General features: G+C 36.3%; 1 protein-coding gene across 3 annotated transcripts in view; it reads left to right on the top strand.

Moving 5' to 3' along the window:
* NLGN4X (neuroligin 4 X-linked) overlaps positions 1-21,857 on the top strand; it is a 189,068-nt gene that overhangs the window by 150,378 nt on the left and 16,833 nt on the right. The gene's annotated exons all lie outside the window — the stretch shown is intronic.

Genomic DNA, 21,857 nt, shown 5'->3' with positions numbered 1-21,857 from the left:
GCCCATTGCTCCTCTCGCATCCACATACATTCTGTAGCTATGGTTTACGTTTCTTGTTCCTATATAAAGCTGTGCTTTGCTTCGCAAAAAGGATTTTTGTTTGAAGAAAAAAGAACAGAATACTAAGTGGATTTGTATCATGCTGCCTAGGTGTTTTGTCTTCATTGGATCCATCATTTGTAAGATTTATTATCAGTGATTTTCTATTTACTCTCAGATCATGGATGAAAACATTCACTTTACAGCATGCTGAGCTTAGGACTGAGCTTAGGAGAACCATGTACTTCTTTATTCTATTATTAATTCTAAAAGTGGTTTTCTCTGTGTCTCCTTTCCTCTCCTTTCCAACTCTCAGAGGCACAGTACCAATAAAGTACCATGTCCTGGCACCCCAAAAAAAAAAAAAAGCCGTTGGAAAGAGAGAAGAGGTGAAGAGAGGGCAGAAAGGAGTGAGATAAAAGTAATCCTACCACAAAAATTACTATGTAGGCCTATACTCAACAGATGGTAGTAATGGTGTGGCTAGAGAGCATTTATACACCCTTGTATATCTCTCCCATAGTCACCTTTTCCATTGTTCCCTGCTCCAGAAGGGAAGTGAAGCAGTAAGGATTTGTGTGCTTATTGTGCTTACTGCAATATTAATTATCTGGGTGATACCAAAAGAAACACTGACATAGACTTGTAATTTCAGATAAAGTCCCTTGATATTAAATTGTAAAAAAAGATATGGGTTTTTTTAACACAAATTCACACCAATTACTTAACTTTATTTGAAAAGAGACTTAGATTCTTCAAAATTCTGTGTAAACAGGTTTTCTTTTTAAACCCAAATTATGAAGTGAGGGAGTTGGGAACCTGGAATTACAAAGGAACTTGGAACATGACACTTTCAGATTTTCATCCCTTTGTGTAGCTGAATATTTCTGCCAAATGGCATGGATATGACCTAAAGTTTAAGACATTGGAAGCAAAAGATATGGTGCACTTATAAGGAACTAAAAATTCTCAAATCAGCCTATGAAAATTAAAATCCATCTATCTATCTATCTATCTATCTATCTATCTATCTATCTATCTATCTATCTATCTTCCCACTGGAAAGGAGATTATGTATATTTAGATTTATGCTTATTTTTTAATATTTTCTAATGTGTGTATGTGTATGGTAAGTATTTCAGATCAAGGAAACTTATTAAAAAACACTGAGCTTCTGTCCAGGGTATTTTCTTATTCTAATTTTCATTCTCAGACACTATGCTCTGGTATTAGGCAACACAGATAAATATATCCATGCACTGATGATATATGTCTCTGCATCTCTTTCTCAGGAGGCTACTAATGTGATGAAAAATCTTTGATAAAAATAGGCAACATAAATATCCCCCAAAAAAGCTGTGAATGGGCTCAATGACCCATCTACAAAAATATTTGGTGACCTGCCATGAAATAGTTAGAGAATGAAAAAGGCACCATAAAAATTCTGCATCCTGTTGGGAGCTCTGATATCTTCAGTAAGACTATTGGTACAAAGACTTCTTGTCGCAATCAGACAAATAGCGCTTGTGAGGGAGTGCTTTGATCCCAAAGTAGCATGCAAGCAAAATTATCTCTTTACATAATGCAACAAATTCAACAAACGATGACAAACAACTCACATAAAAGAACACTCACAATATCCAGGCTACTTTAGAAGTTCCACTAATTGTTAGGCAAATACCAATTACCACTGACTGGTTTACTGCTAATCATGTGTTCTATATACATTTGCAATACAAAAGCAAAGTCCTCTCTGTCTTACAGACATGAGGATCTAAAGGTGGGGGGGGAGTGAGGATGGATTATTTTATATATTTGTAGACATGTGGAGATGTTTATTTGACAGCCCTGCCCTTTAGTTACTGGTACTTGATTTGATGCTCAACTCAGACACTATGGCCACGGTCCTTGCAGATGCCTGATTCCATAGTTAGGGTCCATTCTACAGAAATAGTGTTTAACTTAGTAGTGCGGTCATTGGGGAAAGATAGGCAGCTCTGAAGACTTTAGGAAAGACTGACTTTCTTTCTCCTAAGTTAAGACAAAGCAACCATCCTACAGAAAGGAGACACCACTGGGAGCCTTCCCCTTAGGAACCCGTCTGACTTGCATTCAGAAGCAGGCAGTGTATAGAAACAGCTGTTTCTCGTCTTACCTGGTAGTATTCACCCAAGATGTGGGAAACCTATTTTACAGACTCATTCAGCCCCAAAGAAGATATTCCAAGTGATGATAGCCTCTAATCTTTCTGGTAAACTGCGTAACTATTCAAACATGCTACTGAAATCATGGGGTCATAAGAAGAAGAGGCAAAAGAAAACTGGAAAAAAAAACCCACCAACAAACAAAAGCAAAACAAAGCAACCACAGTCCAGAGAGTAGGTTCTGCAACCGTCTCCCAGTTTAGCAATTTGTTTTTCTAACATTTCCTTTTTATAGCAATGAATGCCACTCAATGGGTTGAAGTGTTTGACAAAAGACAGATTTCTTTTTATTGTTACTTAAAACACACTAAATACACACACGCACACATATCTCGATATAAAAATTCCACTGGAGACCAATATGTACAGAAAACATACATAGGGGAAAAAAAGTACAGTTCAAATTAAAAACAAGCAAAGGAATTACAATTTCTGCTTAATAACAGTAATAAGTTATGAAGTTCTGCAAACACGTATTTGAAATAATGTATTCTATTATTTTTCATTTTATGATGACCATTTTGAACGAGAAAAGACTTACAAAAACAGTATTTCTTTAAAATTGTCCCATGATGTAAATTGGTAAATACAATTTAAGATAATCTTATGGGTTTTTCAAGAAAGACACTTTGCATCATATTTACATAGAAATAAATGTAGAGCAGTAAGTAAAGCTAGGAATGTTAAATGCCATAGCTTATCCTCCTTTTTGTGCCAGCCATCTAGTGAATGGGCACAATAATCCATTTAATAAATTAGCTGGTGAAATGCTTTGAATGTAAAAGACCATAAAATCCTGCTAGGGTTGTGGGTATCTTCAGTAAGAATGTTTTTATGGTGACAATATATGAAGTGACGGTAACAAAAAAAAGGTAAAGAAGGGTAAAGAAAATAGTAGAATAAAGAATAATTTTTATCTGTGATTGCTTTGTTTGTTCATGTGCATTGGTTATATAAAGTAGCCTTCTGTTCTGTATCTAGGCAACACAAAATTGTTCCATTTTAATAGTAAACTATGAGCGTAAATAATAATTTTAATAGGCACATACTAGAAGAGAAATAAATGACGGGTTTACCCTTCTGTTAAGGGTAAAGAGAAGCAAATAATATATTTTTGAATAAAAGGTCAGCAATAATTAGATTTACTAAAAACTTTCAACAAAGTACAAGCATAAATATGAAAATGTCCTTTAATGTTGCCTCTAAATGCATGACTACTAAAAGACTTTTGTACAAAGTTCCTCTCACTTTTGCTTCTCTTCTTTGGGAAGAATAGTTTCACTCCTATGATTGCTGTATGTAGATAGATCAGAAATAGCTACTTCTGGGGATCCAAATAAGAAAACAAATTCACAACTTATTTTTTTTCCTCCCAGATTATTTAGTACTTAACACTTTATAGTCAGTATTCTTTACAAGCAGGATAGTGTGGAGGGGAAAAAATAGTGTTCTGTCTAGTCATTCCTAGATATTATTCTTTCTGCTGAACAATAATCTAGGGAGAGACAACATGCAGTGAAAGTGCTTTCAGTGTGGTTAACGATAACTTTTTTTGTTAACTTTCAGAGGACTGAGAGCCTCTTAAAATTAAGATTGTGTTGTTGAATATATGATAGTAGGGAGAAATATGTCAGATGAAGATGGTTTAATTTTCTGCAAGCACTTTTCCTCTCTTTTCTTCAACCTTATGAATTCCTGGAATCAAAGGATGGGAGCAACCAATCATCTCTGGCTTTCTGTAGAAACCAGCACAAAGAGCTTAGCCAAAACTGTAGAAAGTGAACTCCTGGTCTTCAGAACTGATTTCTAAAGAAACAATTACTTCTGTCACCTTCTTTGGTTGAAAATGACAAATAGAAAATAATAATTTTTATAATACTGTTTTGAAACATTCAAAACATGAATAATTAATGTTTCCAACCATTTTTTTTCTCTCCAAAATAATATGTTTCAGAACCAGAAGAATACAGGATGGAAACAAAAAAGTCCATGTACTCAACATTTACATTTCATAAAATAAGATGGATATGTGCAAATACAGAAGCATTTTCAGCTTTTCTGTATATTTAATGCATCTTTTAGGACTTTCTGTCTTAATCTTTTACTATCTTAAAGAATCTGAAGGCATCAGAATGGTTCCAGGAAACAAATATTTTTTATTTTATAACCAAATTTAATCAAATCTGTTCATGCTTCTCAGATATATTTTCTCCTATGGACAATCATTTCAGAACATCTGACTTTATCTCATCTGAATAACCAACCTAATGTCTGGAAATGGTCATACTACACTTTATAAATTACTTCAATATTTTCTTTTGTTGCACAGATAGATTACTTTTTTCATCATTTATGCCTGGTACTGTTGGGTGATAATTATATTCTGAGAACTATTTTGCTAACTTTTGAGCATTGCAATCTCTTAGCTTTGCTTAATTTGTAGATGATCTGAGTTAACTTCAACACACTAAGGATAATTTTTTTTACTGGTGATACACTGAGTGTAGGTGGATCAAGAGTATGTGCTGCCTTAATGCATGCCAGTTAATGTCAGAAGGAGAGCTGGATTGATTCTGCAGGAATAAGATTCATGTGAGAGATTTTAATAGCATGTTTCATTTTTTATAAAAGAGGTGGTAGTACAAATTAGGATGTGAAATACCACAGATTTCAGAAACACGTTAATTGCTGTCATAACCTTGCCTAGACCTGACAGGCAGCAGCAGTCTTTCCAGCGGTCTCTCTGATCTGTGCTATTTCTCAAGAGGAATCTTTGTAATTTCCGTCTTCCTCCTAATTTCTTTAGAGGGCAGTAAGTGATCACCTCCTTCCCTGCTCTTTCAACACCACTTTTCTGGATTGGAAGATGAGTCCCATCTGATACACCTCTGAGGGCGTTTCCCTTGCTTTCCCCTGGTACATGTATCAGAAGGTGCTGAGGTTGCACTTGCTGTGCCCTTAGAGATTAGTCCCATTAAACTTCTCTTGTCAGCATGAAGAGTGATTCCTTCAGTGGCAGTTCAGAGCAGGAGTGCAATTCAGTGTTTTAATTTGCCCTCCAGAAAAGGGGGGTGGGGTGGGGGTGGGTTTCTCTCTCTCTCCCTCAATAACTATAGAAGATGTTATGAAGATTGTTCTTCCTTCACAAAAATGTGCCCTGTGAGTAGGATCCTCCTACTATTTGTATCTCTGTCTAAAAAAACCCAAATTCTCAATACTGTTGTGAATATTTTCTAGCAACTGATCAAGGATTTCTGTCATTTTATTTTTGAAATGTGTTGTGTGCACATCTCTCCCCAGTGTGCATTGGGGAGAGGAGGGGGAGGGTATCCCCAAAATCACCTCTGAGAGTAGGGGATTGTCTCTAAGAAAACAGAAAAACTGAATACATACTTAGAAAAAAATTAAGAGCTAGAGCATAATTTGCAGAAATTTAGAAACCCCAGAATGTGTTCTAAAGCCAATGCTATTTCAATTTCTTTATTCCAGTATTTCTAGACTTCTCACGTGGTATTAAAATCACTACATGGATACGTAAACACAGTGTTACAGCTAAAACCATCAGGCTGAACAAAGTTTATCCTGAGATTCATAAAGAAAGAGTTTTAATACTAGAGCATAATAATTCATCATTGTTAGCCTTTATAATGGTTTAATGGTATAAAACATATACTATTAATTAGTGAAGTAAGCACAAAAAAAAGCAGCAAAACCCAAACCCAAGTACAAATATACTATTGGGAAAATCCCACATTACCTGGAAGATTAAATTAAACAAATCTAATTGTCATTTTCTTTTTTAAATTACGACTGTAATAATTGAAAATCTAATTCCTCCCTAAGGCCCAGAGTAATTCTATTAGGAAGCCATTATATAGCAGTTAAAGAAGTTTATGTGATGCCTATGAAATGTAGGCTATTGTAGTGTGAGCTCAGCCACCAATAGGTGACTTTTATATCAAAATGTCCAAAATTTACAGGTTGGTTCCTTCCTCTTATTTTTACTGATAAGATTTGCCTCACCTGTTATTACAACTTTGATAGGACAAAAAAATCAAAGAAAAGCACAGAAGACATGAATAATTAGATACAAAGACGAAATATTGCCACATAAGTAAAAAGTGAAGAAGGAGTAGGACAAAATCCCATCAGGACTACATCATAGAATAGTTGACTTAACAAGTCCCTTTCCCCACTCTAATTTATCTTTATGGTTATTTTGTTGTTTATATATTATATTTTTATGATTGTATATTTCTGATTTATGCCTATGTATAGTATGATTGAGAATAAGCCTAACTGAATGCCATGTAAAGTCCTCAAAGCAATACTTAATTTAAAAGTTAACAACTGCAAAGTTGAACGAAGAGTATATATATCCTCTAAATCATCAGAAAAATAGTCAAGACTGATACAAAATAGCAAATAATTTACCTGTTTTGTTAATGTAGTAGGGCAAGATTGATCACAGTCTTCCAAATTTATTCAGAGCTTTATAGAAAACTTATGAAAGAATGTGTTAAAACAAAGAAGCAACTGCATGTTTTCATTGGTTTGAGCATAACGTATTATTATTTTCAAATATCTTCTTTTTTTTTTTTTTTTCAAGTTGAAGAAATTCTTCTGTTTACCAAAAAAGCCCACTTAATTTATGAAACAACTATATGGAAGTTGTTTGTCAAACATCATAGTTATAGATATTTAGTTTGATGTTTCTCTAGGAATTCTCTAACTTAGAATTGTCAAGTATACTTTAAAATTCTTAGGATCTCTGTGTGTAAATGATTGGATTAATAAGAAGTGATAAGAAGAAGTTTATACTGCTTTTTTTCTTTTTAAGAGAGTAATTGTGGCACATAATAGTTTTATTGTCAAGGTAAACTCCTCCTTAGAAACACTAATTCTGAATACTCTGTGTGTTTGAACGTGCAGCAGAATAGATTTAGTTCACTTTGTTAGAACTGTGAATGCTGAGGTACATTATTTAAATCCATTTATTTTGCCAGGGGATTCATGATGTGCACAACCAATCTGAGACAATCTATTTTAATATATTCTGTGGACTTCAGTGTCAAAGACTTAGAAAATATAGTTTTGTTAAAAACTTCTTTTAAATAAAAAGAACGTAAATTTGCATATAGGATTTGTAGTTCCTGAAATATTACCTTATCTTAGTCAAGTCTTCTAAAGCTCTATTTTGAATAGTAGATGGAGATAGAAGTGCATGAACAATTTTATTTTTCTAAAAATTTTATTTTAGCCATTCATTTTAGGCCTTTCAGCACAGGCAACATGTATGAGACGTGTGAGGCATGTGAGATGCAGTGGCAATATTGCTCTCATCTGTGGCTTCTGGCATTGGGATGGTTGCTGAGGGCCCTGTAAATCACTGGAAGAATGAAGTTGAGCTTTATCACAGCCTAGTAAGCCCACCTATAGCTGCTGGGTCGTAGGGATACAGACAGGCCTTGGGATACAGACACCTAAGACATCCTTACACGCTAACCAGACTTGTGGTCAAAAAGATTAAGTACATCCACATGTGATCCTCCTGAACTCTGCCATTTTGGCAAATTCAGCAACAGAACAGTATTTGCAGTCTTGTTTACCAATTAGGTTTAATTAAACACAAAGTAAGTTTAACCATTTATCGACCATGTTAAGAAGGAAAAAAAACTAGAACACCAGAAGATATTATATTTTTCTTCAAGCCTTCCTTAAAAACTAATGGCAAAGGAAATTTGGTATTGGAATATGCCAATATCCTCTGGTGTAAAAAATAGATACATGTTCTATGTAATCTAGTGCTTTAATACATCATGGTTCTGTTTAAGTGGGAAGCTTTGCCCACATCCACTGACAGGGTTCTTCAGCAGGCATCTTAGATGTTGCATAGGAAATTTCATTTTAAAGGAGCATTTAGTACAAAACCCTAGTGGATCAAGATAAAGAATTATGAATCATTTACTGTCATTGAAAACCATTTATGCTATGCTGTTGTCAAAGAGGTCTGTATAGTATAATTATTAATCATTTTTAGAATATATATACACAGTATGTAGCATAAAAAGTCTTTTAATAATAGTCTCACTTTTCAACTTTATTTTTGGGTCCCAGGAATTTTATTAAAGGTTTTGCCAGTGATTAGTCCCTGACAGACTAGCGAGTGGTAAGGGTAATTTCTCCCCAGTCCCTTTCTTCAAGTCTTTGTCAAGGAGCTGAGCATTTTTCAGATTATTAAGGATATTACGAATTCTAGGCAAATATTATCAACAGAGCTGATTTGTCTACTTTCTCAGAAAATCCTACTACATGTTACATGAGCTTTCAGAACAGCATGCTATTTACTTTATAGGTTATTGACACGTATGCACCACAAAAAAATAAGGCAAAGGCATTATCAGCTTTTTTGAATAAAGAAGTCAGAATGTAATTAGCTTCTCAGAACAACCATTTGTAAAGATTAAACTAATGCAACATTCCTGCTTATTTTTAACAATTCACTATTAGCTTAAAAATATGTACTTACTTTCTGATGATTTAAAAATCCACTGTACTCCACATTGTGAAAAGCTCAACTCTTAGGTAAGCCTAAACATAGTGTTATTTATGATGCAAAATAAATGCTTATGAACTTTGTTTCACTTAATAGTAAAATTTTTTTGAAATTAAAAACACAATGGAAGGTAAAGAAATAGTGCAAGTCCTTTACTTATGCAGAGTCAGTTTAGCTTTTAACGCAGTACCATGTGTGCTTGTTTTCTGTGCTTATCAACAACAAGCATTTTGCTCCACCAGCGTTCAAAGCATGTTTTTGCAGGCAATGTCTAGAATTGATCCATATCCAATTGATGGCTCCCGCGCAGGGCGCTGATGAGTGTCCAGGCTTCAAGCCAGCTGAATATTACCAACACAAAATCTCTTTCCTGAAAGAAGAAGGGTCAACTTGGATGCTTTTTTCATCATAGATTAACGGGCACTGATGCAGTAGCTTCTGCCTTTCAAATGCTGCTGAGTGAATAATAGCTGGTGCATTGGGCCAGGTACAGTTGTTTTATTTGAGTTCTGTGCTTGTAAGCGTAATAAAGGAAGCAACAGCAGCCACAAATAACTGAATTGAAGTTTGTGGACATATTGTGGACATATAATGAAGTGTTGTGTGATCAATGTCATTCTCTCAAGTTAATGGTTAAAAAGAACTTGCTCTTTAAGTGTATATATTTGCTATTGTGATAGATGGCAATGCACTTATTCTTCCTTAAAGCCCTAAACTTGAAACAAAGCATTATGAAAAAAGAAGACTCTAACTGGAAAATGAGGAGTTTGTTCTTTTCATCTGCTTAGTTGCATAGTTATTTCCATCCTAACTAAAAAAGGATAACTTTAATTTTAATAGCCTTCTAATTCTGAAGCTGTTATTCTGTATTCTAGATGTATAATATTTTGCTTTCTTTTAATATTTCTACCTAAAAAAAAAAAAAAAAGGAAAAAAAGCACAGTTCATTAGAGCCTAAGCCCTCTAAATATTATGCTCTGTTTGCTAGTTTAGGGGAATAGGGTTTATACCTGAGAACAGGAATCAACACAACCCACTGAGGTAACTCGTGTCTGCTTCTTGCAACTGAGAATGGTGCTTAAGAAGATAAGACAGTTGTCCACGGAGCAGAAGACAAGTGAGACCATTGCTAATGAACATTTATTAACCATCGCCCTCTTCCAAGTGGTCAGTCCTCATAAGAAGTCTGCCATTTGAAATTACATAGCCTTTTATAATAGATTAGTGATGTCAGGCTACCTATCAGGAAAATGTTTTATATTAGATGCTGCATTCTTTTCCTTGCGTTGTCCTGTTTTGCATTTAAAAGTGCTTACCTCTGCAAGTACTTTTATTGTTGGTTTTTTTTTAATGAGTGCCTTGTGCGGTATATTAGTTGTTCAATATGTGTTACTCCTCTGCTTTCTGATGTTTTGCTGAGTTCATTCTTCTAACTATGCATGCAGCCTTAAGCTCAAAATAAGACACACAAGAAAAAATGTGAATGGAGGCACAAAAATTCAGCTTCTTTTGAGGGACATAATTGCCCTACTTTTTCCTGTTAATAGCGGGGCCACTCTCCCATCAGATCAGCTCACTGGAAGCCACAATTTTTGCCAGCTACCTCCGTGTCACTGAGACATTTTTGAGGCTTTTTTGGTCACTGAAGATTTTTCCCAGATCATCTGTTCCAAGGGGGATGAATGGTGCTGATCTGCAAATGCCTAGGACAGTGTTAAGGGTGTTACAGACACAGCTGCAGGAGGCCATAATTAATCCCGAACTGGAGTGACCCTTGCCACATTTTTTTTGTTCTGCATTACTCCCTTCCCACTATAGGTCCAATGCAGAGAATGAGCATTATCCTACTTCCAATTCTTTGCCATCCATTGAATCCTTACACTCAGCTGGTCTCTGTGAAAGAGCTGGATGTTACCTGTAGGGTGTCTGTTGCACCAGTATGCATCTGCCTTGACTTCATTGAACTCACAGAATCAAGGTCACTCTGCTACGCTTATTAGATAACAGTGTTATTTTATTTAGTTATTTAGTTTATTTATTTACAGAAACATACAATTCCAAGTGTTTTTCCATTGGAAGTAGTGGGCATCTATCCAATTAATGACAAGTTGAGTGAAAAGAATTGTAGGCAATGGGAATAATGCACTCTGACTGACATGGAAATAGTCCTTATCTACTGTGTACAAAACGCTAATTCTATGCAAAACAACATTTTCTAATAATTTCTTTCAGTCAAGACGAAGTGGTTAGTTTTGATACAGCTAGCTGCCATCCAGTTCTTAAATAAGACAGCAAACAGCAGTATTCTTACTGGAGAAGAGGAGGCTACAACATAAGAAAATAAAACTAGAGTCAGAAGGTATATGTCAGTGTTGGTGACTACTTCCTACTGCTAACAGAATTCACTGAAGGGCCACTTGGGGTGACTCTTAATTTGGTTGAATACTAAACTGAATATATGGCTTAAGAGGACATCTGCCTTTTTTCAGAGGTAACAGTACCATTATACTAACAACCGATTGACCAGTAGAGAAATTTCTATTTTGGTGAGCTTCTTTACAGTTCAATGGAAACTTATGAGTTTACAGTGCAATTTTATTTCTCTTAAAAGTAGCATTACATAAAAACAACAAAAACTGTTTGGTAACTTTAAGTACTAAACAAAAAATAACCCAATGAAGTTCTTAACACTGTGAGCCCTTATTTCTCATTTTCACAGCAACTTGTAAGCGCTTGTTTTTTGACACCAGTATACTAATGTAATAGTTTTGTCCGCTTAGTCACGTAGTGTTTCTCCTAGCAAGAAAAAATTACACCTGATCTCCTATAATCCTTTTATTAGAAAGATTCAAATCTTTTGAAGATGACAATTAAAAATTAAAATCCCCTTGCTGTTTTTACAGCTGGTTGCTGTTTATATCATGCAGGTTAACTTTTCTGTCATTTTTAGGGGTAAACTTAATGTCTTTGTTTGGTAAAATATGTAAATTTTTTTTTCCGGTGTCCTGTCAGGTATTCTCTGTTATGAATGACCAGATAAAGATGTTGTCTCTTCATCATAACATTGGTCTTTTAGTTGAAAAAATCAAAAGTATGTTAATTTAGTCTTAGTTTCTTGTAGGTTTCATCTATATTTTGTAATAATAATAATAATAATAATAATAAAATTCCAGCTTTCATAGACCTGCAGCACGCCTCTTCTTGATGAAATAGGCACTTCTAAAAAGTGACCAGATGCTTTAGAAGTGGACATCTGTGCCACAACTATGAAATAATGGACTGGGTCTGGCTGGGATGGAGTTAAATTTCTTCAGAGCAGCCCCTATGGTGCTGTGTTTTGGTTCTATGGCTAATACAGTGTTGATAACACACCAATGTTCTGGCTATTGCTGAACAGTGGCTGCACAGGGCCAAGGCTTTTTATTTTTCTCACTCTACCCCGGGGCCAGTAGTCTGGAGGTGGGCGAGAAGCTAGGAGGGCGTGCAAGAATTGCGACAGCTGACCCAAATTGGCCAAGGGGGTATCCCGTGCCATATAACATCATGCTCAGAGGACATAACATCAAAGGAAGAAGTGGGGTGGGTTTGGCTTCCAAGCAGCTGCTGTTCAGACACTGGCTAGGTATCAGTCTGCCTGTGGGAGGTGGCGAGTGATGTCCTTTTCCTTCAGTTGTTTTTTCCTCATTCTTTCATCTGTTACGCTGTCTTTATCTCAAACCACAAGTTTTCTTGTGTTTCTTCTTTGCCTTTTCTCCTCATGTGTTTCTGGTGGGGGGGTGACTGCACTGAAGACTTGTGGGTGCTTTGTTGCTGTCCAACACAGCACAAAAAAGTAGTGGCTCATTCAGTTGTTTTTCTGTACTCATAACGCATTTCTTTTGTTAAATGCCTTTGGATTTGACCATCTAGATCAGTGGTTAGAGAATATTTTCAAAGCATAGGCTGACTGAGTACACCAGGTATTTGGCAGTTTCTTCTCCAACACACACAACTTTTTTTCACCTTTTTTTTTTTTTTCCTGGCAATGACATTCTTAGAGCAATTAATTGATTTTAGCTTGGTTTGTTTTGGTTTTAATCAGGCTGTTTATAATGCATTCAACAACAATCTCTTTATTGGACCTGCTGTTTTATTGATTGTATTTTATCTAAGGGCAGGTTTAACTTGTGAATATTTAGATAAATAGTAAGTAAGAAGACAATAGATCAATGAATGTGTTCTGCAATGTTTGTTGCTGTCATCTTTATTTACTATTTTTTTAAAAAAACTACATTAATAACAATTTGGAAAAGCTTTTTCAGTGACACTTCATATAAAGTTACGTGCTACTCATCCTGAATAATGACAATAGAATTGAATGTTGAGAATGTCTTCAATCTCTAACGCCTTAGATAACATTCATTGGCCTAACCTCATTGCACAATAAATTCAGGGCTTTTTACAATGAACGAGGCAAATTTAAAAGCAGTTAAGGTGTCATGTACAAATTACAACTGGATTCATTAAAACTATTTCACTGTAGAAATATAATTGTTTAACTGAAGGAAACTTGTTGACCTCCCTAGTGCTCAGAAGAATTTATGCTACCTAAGAAGCTTTTCTCTGTTTAGAAATGTGGATAAAAATAGGTTTTAAATCTTGTTAAAATACGTCCCATTGTCTTCTCTCATTCTTTTTCCCCTAAGTGTTTTTATAAACATATGCTATCCAGGACATTTTCAAAAGGCTTTTATGTATTTAAGACTAGATATTATCCTGAACTGTAAAGAACACACTATAGATTTCAGTACTGAAGCAATATAGAAGCAAATAATAATAATCTCACTTCACCCTCTCTCTGACCTATACTTTTGAACTGCATGTGGTAATGAGGTGCTCTTTCTCAAAAACACAACGGAAGTAATTTGAAAGAATCCATCAAGGTAGAATCATAAAAGACTGTTTTCTTGCTTAAGCCTGAGTTAGAAAATTGGACTAAAGACATCACTATCCTTTATATTTTACCATAATTTATTGACTCATATGAAAACTGTAAGCTAAGTTGTCTTCACTACGTTATTCTCTTCGCTTATAATGTCTTGAGTTAAAATTTAAATGCATGTTATCTGGAGCTGGGTAGGGTAAGCAGCCATAGCAGGCAGAAATTTCTTTCTGTGACCACTACTTCAGAATAGTAGGCCATATACTGCCTGAGTTGCTCAATGTTAAAAAATTTGTTTTGACAGTAGCACCTGCAAATTTCAAACCATTTTGCAGGTGAAGGAAAAGCCTTATTGGTTTGTTTTCAGGATGAAGAAGTATCTGTGTAACGTTATTTCTGCACAGGCCCATACATTGCCACTCCACAGTCTCCCCATTTGTCTTAGTCATTAGTTAGCTGTCTCGGACTCCTTCCGCACAGAGTGGGTCTGTGCAGCAGTGACGCCTGCTCAAATTTGCATGGGCCATTCATGGTGCAGGAAAAATTCCGCAATGTTTTTCTTCCTGCTAAATGTGTGCTGAGGACACCATCATTCCATCTTGTACGCCACCATCTTTGCAGTAAAGTTTAAATAGTACTGTTAAAGTTACACATAGAGTCAAAACAAAAAGGAATATACAGTTATACTGATTCCTATCAAAATATAATCTAGCCAAGCATCCTGTCTCCAAACACTGTTGAGGCTGTTTGGGGACGGTTAGGGAAGGGTAAGCATAGGACAAACTTATGTCATAATTCCCTCTAATACTCCTCTATCCTCCAACTATTTATATCTCAGGGACTTCCTAAACCAACTGTAGTCTCTATGTACTCAGTAATCCCCAATGGATTTCACTTCACATTTGAACACTTTCACATTTGAGTTCAACATGTACACTTTTATAGTAGTAAATGTGGTGTGTATAGCAAAAGCTATTAGAAAATATGAAGACTCTGCTATATGCTCGCCGTTTGCTCTTTGCTTTAAAAAGGCCCTACTCTGGCATTTCACAAATGAAAACAAAAGAAGACATGATTGTGCTTCAAAGCATAGCCTTTTGTATCTTATAGTGCTTATGTCATATTTCTGTTCGGATACTGTACAGATCTTATTTGTGATAACTTTGCCTAACAAACAAATTGCAGCAGGCTGTACAGGTCTGGGCAGCAGTCGAGGCATTAAGACAAAAGAAATGTGAAGCCAGAAAATACAACAGAGGCTTAAAAAGGAAGCGCAAACAGATTAAAATACGCTAGCTTGTTGATTTTGTACAGATTTCCTGATGATTAATTTTTCATTGTGATACCTTGGCTGTTCAATGTGTCTGATTGTTTGGTATTAGTTTTTATGTAAGGGTTATGTCTCAGAAATAAAACATTTTGTTTTTAAGAAAAATTGTGAAGGGCAGAAAAGGAAGCAAAAGTACTTCATTTGCAGGGAAGAGTGTACCTCATTTCGAGTGGCAGTTTTAAAATTGACTGTATGATAAAATCACAGAATCACACAGAAACACAGAGTCACAGAATCACAGAATCACAGGTTGGAAGGGACCTCAGGGATCATCTAGTCCAACCTTCCTGTGAAGAGCACAGTCTAGACAAGGTGGCCCAGCACCCTGTCCAGACGACTCTTGAAGGTGTCCAATGTGGCTGAGTCAACCACTTCCATGGGGAGATTATTCCAATGGGTGACTGTCCTCAGTGTGAAAAATTTCCCTCTCGTGTCGAATTGGAATCTCCCCAAGAGCAACTTTTGTCCATTCCCCCTTGTCCTCTCCATGAATCTTCCATTATTTACTTTTTTCCCCCTTAAATGGGGAAAAATACCCCAAATATAGCTGGTTAGCTTTCTACTTTGTGGTTATTTAAATCTTAAAGTCAGTCCAATTTACCAGTAACAAATTGTATTTGTGAATTTTGATACTATTCTGAACCAGTAAGAAAATGCTGGCTATCACACACCAAATGAACCTTGCCTGTTTCCACTGGGAGGTTTTACACTATCAGTATAAATTTAGTAGTACAAAATATTCTTCTGTGAGAAAAGGAAAAATTTTTTATTTGGGTTTTTTTTTGTTAGTATTGAAAAATGTTACTGAAGTACCTCAACTACAAAAAATCACAACAAGGGAATCTATATCATATTTTTAGTCTTCCTAGTTTCTCCTTAAGGTTCTAATAATTTATTATCTATTACAGCCTGGCATGGACAACAGAGAACAATGTTTGCACCCATGTGACTGTGCATATCAAATGGAAAATTTTAACATTAGATTTAAATGAGCATACAGCAGCTCATATTTAAACTGAGAAAATAAAAGAAATGAAGTAAATATTTTTGAAAAATATAATGTATTACAAGTGTTTTTGATCATTGTTACCACAGTTCCACTCTTCTAATAGAGCAGGCAACCTACTTCCATTACACATGCCTTTATAATACAAGCTTTCCTTTACACCTGGTGTTGATATAGGAATCCAGATGTCATTGCTAACCAATGTGGAAGGGATAAGCAAGGAAGCAGTGGAAAAAAAATCTAAAGGCAGAAGTGCAGCTCAGTGTCTAGTCTCCTGCTTCCACTGCTTTTGGAGCAAACAAACAGAAAAGAGGGAGAAAGGGAGAAAGAAAGAGAGAAAGGGAGAAAGAAAGAGAGAAAGAGGGAAAGAGAGGTAAAAATTTTTATTATTTTACAAGAATGAGAAATCAGTACATAGGAATAAAATAAATGCAAATTGCTACAAGATTGTAGTTATCTTGGTGACTGTATTTATCTCTAAGACTGAAGCCATAGTTTTCAGGTCATAATTTACTGTATTTAACGTAATGTCTTTTTTTTTTTAACCTTTGTCTATATTTTTTCCGAAGTGTATGTATTTTAATTATTTTTTCTGTTCTTTTTAAAGTGAATTTCATATTCATCCCAAAGGCTAGATTAGTAATTCCTGAAAGATAACACCTCCCTTTTTCTGCACAGCTACTTCAGAGCAAAAAAAGCAATGAAACATGTCCTCAGATTGAAACAAATTCCTCTTCACTTTCTACTGGTTAAATCCAGGAAGTCTGGAGTGAAGTTAGGGGAGTCATTCAGTATTTTCATCTCGACAGCAGACATAGCAGAGTCTGCCCTTTTGCCAGTCTATCTGTCTTGAGCAACAAGAACCACGAGTTCTAGAGATTACTTTATTCTCTAGGTAGGGACTGCTGTCACCTAAACTTGCCTAAAAGGTAGGTGTCAGGTCTAAGCTGGTCATCTATTTTTGCCTGTTTTCTATGGAGAAATAAAAGTACTTTGATGGGAATTCAACCAATCCAAAGCTAGATGTCTAAAAAGCTAAAGCTACTTTTGAAGGGATTTTTTGTCTCTTCACAGTAGTTGTCAGGTTAGCGCAAAAAATATTACACAAGGCACAGAGTTTTTAGGTGGCTAAAGTTAACAGTGATCCATACATCCTTCCATATCCCCTCTGATCTAGAGCTCTATGTGACACAAAGATGTCAGTTATGATTGATGTTGCTTCTTGACATATTCTCGCTATTCTCCTCCAACTATCTATTCAATGCCCATAAATCACCACATAACTTAAAGTTAAAAAGACTTTTTTCTAAGTGTTAGGATAGATCATATTCCAATATCATATTTAATATAAGTAAAATCACAGAATCACAGAGTCACAGAATCTTAGGTTGGAAGGGACCTCAGGGATCATCTAGTCCAACCTTCCTGGGAAGAGCACAGGCTAGACAAGGTGGCCCAGCACCCTGTCCAGACGACTCCTGAAGGTGTCCAACGTGGCTGAGTCAACCACTTCCCTGGGGAGATTATTCCAATGGGTGACTGTCCTCAGTGTGAAAAATTTCCCTCTCGTGTCGAATTGGAATCTCCCCAAGAGCAACTTGTGTCCATTCCCCCTTGTCCTCTCCATGTGACTGTGTAAAAAGGGAGTCTCCATCTTCTTTGTAGCTTTATAGTTGTTAAGCAGCCTACTTACTTATTCACTTACCTGTACAAGGTCCACAGCTGAAATGTGGTTGCACCGGAGCCTGCTCAGTGCAAAGTGAAATTCCGTGGTTGGAAGCATATAATTTTGATCCTGAGGATGTCCACACCAGCATTGTAATTCAAAGCAAGAGTGCATTTCCACAGAAAACCTCAGTATTGTCACCACCTCCATGCACATTGTTTCACATTGCAGAAAGGCTCTGTAAAGTACAGCCTGAACACTTCCAGGTGAATCTCTGCTGGAAGGTGTGCTCCCCTTATGCAAGATGTCCACCGGTTGTCATTCATTCAGCCCATGGGACTGGACAAGGATTAAGCCATAGTAAAAAAAAGTATGTGAAATGTATACAGTGTGGACATCAGGGCCAACTATTCTATTCTAGACTCCCTGTTGCAAGTCTGCACAGCATGCTAACAAAGGGATGGCCTCCAACCATGAGGCAAGGCTGGAGCTGGACGGAAGTAAATTGTCTGTGTGGGTTTTATAGATATTGATTCCTGCTATTTGTCACTGTGGATCCCCAAATAATTTTTACTAGTCAAGGGGAAATATCACCACTGCTTTTTTGGGGTTTGTTTAGTCTCTCAGTAAGATTTCTATGGCATAGTGGGAAAACCAACTACAAAGACGTAGGGATTTCCTCTTGTGTAAGTAGGATCTAACGGAGATCTGTAAACAGCTTTGTGCTTTCACTGCATTATCGAAACAATCTAAGTGGCAACATGTAGCTTATGAGTCCATTAATTTTTAAAGGCTGTGGAAAAGGAAAATTCCCAGTAATCTCCATTTGTAGTCTTCTTCCTCCTTGACTGTAGCTAATCTAGTAGGTTAAAACTAAAGCATTCATCTAGAATGCTTCCCTTAATAGAATCAGAGAAAAATAAATAAAACTGTTACCTCAAAACCCTCAATTTAAACAAGCATTATGTGAGCTCCCGCTACTCCTGACCATCCACCCATTGACCCACACTGGGAAAAAGACAGTCCATGAGGGCCCCTCCCACGCCAGTGGCGTCCCTGTGTGCCAGCCCACATGGACAGCTCTGGCTGGGTGCAGGCACCCCACAGCAGGGTGCTCTGTCCAGTCTGGAGAGAGTTTGCAATGTCTGTGGCAGCTTCTCACGGTGTCAAACCATGTCCAGCCTCTGCCCACTTCCCACCTCCCCCACTCTACTTTTACAAATTGCATGCTACTTTTGCCCTTCTTTTCAAGCTGAACTTTGCTTCAGAAGACTCTAATTCCCTGGTTACTACTCAGTCCAGCTGGTGGTCATCTTTCTCTCTGGCACAATAAGTTTGGAGCAAATGTTCTCTAAGACAATTTGGGGTATTCCACTCAACACGGATGGGATGCACTCACATTCCTCTTTTTCAGCTTTTGCTGTCCATGGCATTTTGCATTGGGAGAACCATGTGGTCACCCTTCCAAATCATTATTTAAGGGACGACCGATTTGTGAAGTCAAGAACTGAATATTACTGTTAATGCCTTTCTGTATCATTATGTGAAAAAAAGAAAAAACTCTTTGTTTTCCATATTCAACTATTGCCATCCCTTCCTATTTCGCATTAAGTTAGTGAGAACTTCCAGGTTCTATCAAAACCCCAGACTAATGATTTTCAGATCACAGAATGCCCTTCAAATCATGCCAAACTGTACAATGGGAAATATCTTTAACTGCACTTAAAGACAAGTATGTAAAAGTCACAGAGTAGAAATCCCTATCTCAGAAAAAAAAAAAAAAAGCTGCATTCCTCTTTGTGCAGGATTTTAGAGTGACACATGAAGATGCTGTTCTGAAACTTTCAGAGTGGCCACAGAAAAAAAAAAAAATCTCTTAGTGTTGCGTATAATCTCTTAGTGTTGCGTATTTCTGGACAAATAGTTATTCCTTGCCTGAATTTATTGAAATGGCTTTGAACAAGTATTTTGATCTGGTATTCAGAGCATGAAAGAAAATATATCCTCATCAACAGATGTATGAATTCAGTTTGTGTCATGTGGGGCTGACACTTTGCCATGATAATTAGTTTTTAAATTAAGAAAATTTGTTCTTGCAGTTAATGAGAATCAGCAGAGAATTGTGGAAAGAAAAAAAAAATCTTCATTCATCTAACATCAGATATTTGTTGATTGTAGTTTTACTCAGTCACCTTTTAGTACATTTGGAAAGAATTCAAAATCACAGAGATAACCAGCTTTAACTTTTGATGCTGCTAGAAGAGCTAAAATGTGTTTAGGCTCTGAATATTAATTACCATACTGCTTTAAAGGTTACAACAGTCACTTTCTCCCAGGGAGGTCATAGTTCTGATTGAATAAAGGCTTAATTATAGAATATTATAGAACATTGCAATGAGCTGCAGCAACAAAGTCAGCAAGTAGGTTATTCTTTCTTTGACAGTCCTAAAAAGACAATAAAGGCATGTGAAAAAGAGAAAAACACATCTGTTAAAAAAATTGAGGCAATTATGGATTAATAATTTGTTTGTTTTTTTCCCCATTGGATAGAAGAGAAAAAAAAGATGTTACTGCTATTCTAATTCCCATGCTTACCATTATTAGAGACTCTTTCATGAGGAAGTTGTATCAAATGCTATTTAGCAACAACAATATGATTCATATTACTGCAATTGAAGCAACTGTTTTGTGAAAAATACAGGGACTCATCAGACACTTCCTGACATTAAATACCTATTAATAATTAATTAATTATTAATTAATTACTAATTAATTACTAATTAAATATGAAAAAGATTCTTTTGGATACAAAGTGATACATTCCATTCAATCATGCCTAACCTTGCATGCAGAAATTCATGCCAGCATAAGGTAGGCCATCTAGCATTTCATGTTTAGAGTTTAGTCCCTGTGTGATCTTGTTTTTAAATCTTGAGGCTGGATTTTGCATCTCACTGTAGGAATTTTACTCTAGAAAACATTACAGAAATACAGCAGTGAATGTACAACACACCTAATTTCTTCTTTTGTCTTGCCTTTCCTTCTCTTCTGCTTCCTCCATACGTGAATCCCTTCCACCTTGTGAATTTTCATTCTTGCTATCACTGAAAAATAACTACAGCCAGTGCAAAGTGATCTGTTCCCCTTTGCCAAGGCAGGTGAAATGTATTGCAAGGACTCTTTTTCCCTAGGGACCTCAGGTTTCCCTTGCAGTCCTTCCTAGGATCATGAAGGTCTTGTCACAGCAGGCTAAGGTGGCTCAAGATTAGAGACTGCCTCATCTCAAGCTGCTCCAGGGCTACAGATCTCCTGAGTTCTGGGGCCCTCTTCTGGCAAATTTGTCTGAGCTGATAATTAGCTTGGAAACACCAGCCAAGTGTCCTTGTTTTGTCTTGATAAGCAGCTGACAGTGGTGCCTAAACCAGTAATGTGTCTCTGAAAACTTCCATATGCTGTAAGGTATTTCTAATAGACTTCTGACTTCCAGTTGTCTGACAGGTAAAGGTCTGTGGGAGTTAAAAAGAGGAGTGTGAGTACATGGCTTGATGTGGTAATTTGGATGTAGCACTAGGTCTTAACTGTGAATGATAGGCAGCGTGGATAACTGCAATATTTCACCTTAGATGGTTTCAGAAAAACAAAATTAATCTCAGTCCTAGCCTTTTGGTAATTTTGTTCTCAGTTGCAAGACAAGCAGCAAATGTGTCATGCTTTGTTTCTAAAATCTGATAACTACAGTACAGGAACAAAAAGTAGGAGCACAGCTTTCCCAGCAATTTCCAAGGAAAGAGACAAAACCTGTTTTGTTCAGATAAAATCTCCCAGCCAAAGGCTGAATTGCTGAGGATTTACCTGCTATCTTCCTAATAAATATCCTCTGTGAAATTGGAGTGTAATTTTTACCTAGACCTTTTTCCTGTTCCTTTTGCTATTTTCTTCATCCTTCTTTTTCTACTTTGGAGTATGTCTATCCATATCACAAGTACAATAATTTAGAGAGCTATGTAGTTCAGGACCATTTTGGTCCATGGTAAGGAGCATGTAATTTATGTTAGAGGGCCTTGTTCTCAGTGGAAGACTGGGCTCTCACTTCTTTGCACAAAAATTATTTCCTAAGTTTTTGTACCCTACTCAC

This window comes from Phalacrocorax aristotelis, chromosome 1 (genome assembly GCF_949628215.1).
Source record: "Phalacrocorax aristotelis chromosome 1, bGulAri2.1, whole genome shotgun sequence".
Lineage (NCBI taxonomy): Eukaryota > Metazoa > Chordata > Aves > Suliformes > Phalacrocoracidae > Phalacrocorax > Phalacrocorax aristotelis.
Note: the sequence above shows the minus strand (reverse complement) of the source record. Positions and strands in the feature narration are given on the sequence as shown.